Source organism: Cyprinodon variegatus, unplaced genomic scaffold, assembly GCF_000732505.1.
Source record: "Cyprinodon variegatus isolate N-32 unplaced genomic scaffold, C_variegatus-1.0 Scaffold190, whole genome shotgun sequence".
Taxonomy (NCBI): Eukaryota; Metazoa; Chordata; class Actinopteri; order Cyprinodontiformes; family Cyprinodontidae; genus Cyprinodon; species Cyprinodon variegatus.
This window is the reverse complement of record NW_015150643.1, coordinates 179321-182128: the sequence shown is the minus strand read 5'-3', so window position 1 is coordinate 182128 and position 2808 is coordinate 179321.

Below are 2808 nucleotides of genomic sequence, written 5' to 3'. Positions count from 1 at the left end.
AGATGCTCAGTTGGCTTTAGGTCAGGGCTCTTGCTGGGCCAGTCAAGAATGGTCACATAGTTGTTCCCAGTCGACTCCTGTGTTATTTTAGCTGTGTGCTTGGGGTCATTGTTTTGTTAAAAGGTGAACCTTTGGCCCAGTCTGAGGTCCTGAGCTCTCTGGAAGAGGTTTTCTTCCAGGATTTCTCTGTACTTGGGTGCATTCAACTTTCCTTCAATTGCAACAAGTTGTCCTGTAACTGCAGCTGGAAAAACAGCCCCATAACATGATGCTGCCACCACCATGCTTCACTGCAGGAATTGTATTGGGTAGGTGAAGAGCAGTGCCTATTTTTCTCCACACATACCGCTTAGAATTAACCCCAAAATGTTCAATCTTGGTCTTGTCAGACCAGAAAATCTTCTTTCTCATAGTCTGGGACTCTTCATGTGTTTTTTGGAAAACTCTATGAGGCTTTCATTTGTCTTGCACTGCGGAGAGGCTTGCGTCAGGCTCTCTGCCATAAAGCCCTGACTGCTGGAGGGCTGCAGTGATAGTTGACAGTGTGTAACTTTCTTCTTTCGCCCTACCGCATCTCTGGAGCTCAGTCACAGTGATGTTCATATTTTTCTCACCAAGGCTCTTCTCCCACCATTACTTACTTGCACTGAGGAGAGACTTCCGTCACGCCACTCAGTTTGGCTGGACACCCAGGTCTAGGAAGAGTTCTAGTCGTCCCAACCTTCTTCCATTTAATTGTTATGGAGGCCACTGTGCTCTTAGGAACCTTGAGTGCTGCACAACTTCTTTTGTAACCTTGGCTAGATCTCTGCTTTGCCACAATTCTGTCTCTGAGCAAGTTTCTTTAACATCATGATGCTTGTTTGCTCTGACATGCACTGTAAGCTGTAAGGTCTTCTATGGACAGATGTGTGCCTTTCCTACTAGAGTCGAATTCAGTATAATTAAACACAGTAAGACTCCAATGAAGGAGCAGAACCATCTCAAGGAGGATCAGAAGAAATGGACAGCCTGTGAGTTAAATATGAATGTCACAGCAAAGGGTCTGAATACTTATGACCGTTTCTGTGTGTTTCTGTCAAGATGGGGTGTACATTAATGAGAAACAAAATGACCTTTTTTGATTTTAGGAAATGGCTGCAATAAAACAAAGAGTAAAAAATGTAAAGGTCTATCAATCAATCAATCTCTTTATTGTCAACTACAATTTAAATTGTAATCGAGATTTCAGTTTCAGTACAAACCATTCATAACATACATCTACAGTACTAGATTGGGGTGGGGTGGGGCTGATGGGGAATGATTAACTGAGGCTGTGTGTGCTGTACAACGCTGCCTTTAGTGCGTTCTTATGGCTGCCAAGGACCCCACCGTGAGGCGGTTCCCTATAGCGCTGATTTATTTCTGTGAAAAATAGGAGCCGCATTGTGGAAGAGGGGGAAAAAAAGCATATTTCACAATTTATCCTTGACAGGATACAGTTTGATATATCAAAAAAACCTCAGCACAAGAAAAGCACATATAAACACGAGACCAACATTTCTGCAGAGGCTCACATCAGAGGCTGAAGCCACATGAAAGTCAATCTGACATTTGAGCATTAGTTGTCTGCGTTATGTGTGTTTTTCAACCGGCTCTATAGTTCTGGATGCATCAACAGATGTTCGCGGGTAGGGGAGGGGGTCGGGGAGAAGTTCTTCAGGGCACTTCTGCCATAACATCCAGGGGAGGTATGATGAAGGGGAGGCCGAATCCAAAATAAACCTTATTGTTTTGAGAGCAGGCTGCACAGGAATTTATCGTCAGCCTCGAGTCTTCTCTTGCTGGCTCTACATGGCGAAATCCAATATTCCAAGTTTGGTGGGCTTTTCCGCCTTGAAGCAAGCGTGCGCATCCAAGATATTATCCCATTTCACCTTTGAGTTCAACCACCACAGCCAGCCTGTGCTCAATTGCACCCAGCATGCGGCTCGCTCCCGTGGCTGCTCATTCACTGCCGGCAGCCCGATCAATGCCCAAATTGCTGGCGACATCCTCTGTAATTGTAGATACATCAGGTGTCCTCCAACTCCAAACAGGCGAAATCTGAGTATCATAAATCCGAAAATCCATACGTTTTACATATCCTGAAATGACAATATTGTAAAACACACCATCCTCCAAGCCTTCCAGGAGTCCATGGTGTATCCCACGAAGTATCCCCTGGCAGTAAAGAAAGGGTCCCCTTTACTCTGTCTTCCAGTTGAGAAAATGTGATCAATTATTGCATTGAGATACGAGCTGACCAGATCCATTGTTCCATTGTTTGAATTCAGGTGAAAAGAAGAGAGGGCTCACAAAAGACAAGTCACAGCACAGCAGGGACAGATCACGGAGTTGTGGAGATATATGTATATATAGATATTATGGAGCTGGAAGCCAGGGTTCGTATCCTAACAGGAGGGAATGAGCTGACAGTGTGGGTCTTTAGGCAAGATGCTTAACGTTAATCCCCACACTGCACCCTGGGTGACGCACAATGGCAGCTCACTGCTCCCCAAAGGATGGGTTGAATGCAGAGAGTTCATGTCGCTGCTCTGTACTTCTGACAGTGTAATGACAATAAAATGGTGGGGAAAAAAAGAAATATATATATATATATATATAGATCTCTCTATATATATATATAAATATACTGTAAAAAAAATAAAGTGTAAAAATGTCCACAGCTGTATGTTCATTATCTTTTCTTTAGATGCACAGCATTATTTTTTGTAAAACAAATACAGTACAGTATTTTGTTTATTGTTTATAATTTTTTTAAGTCTG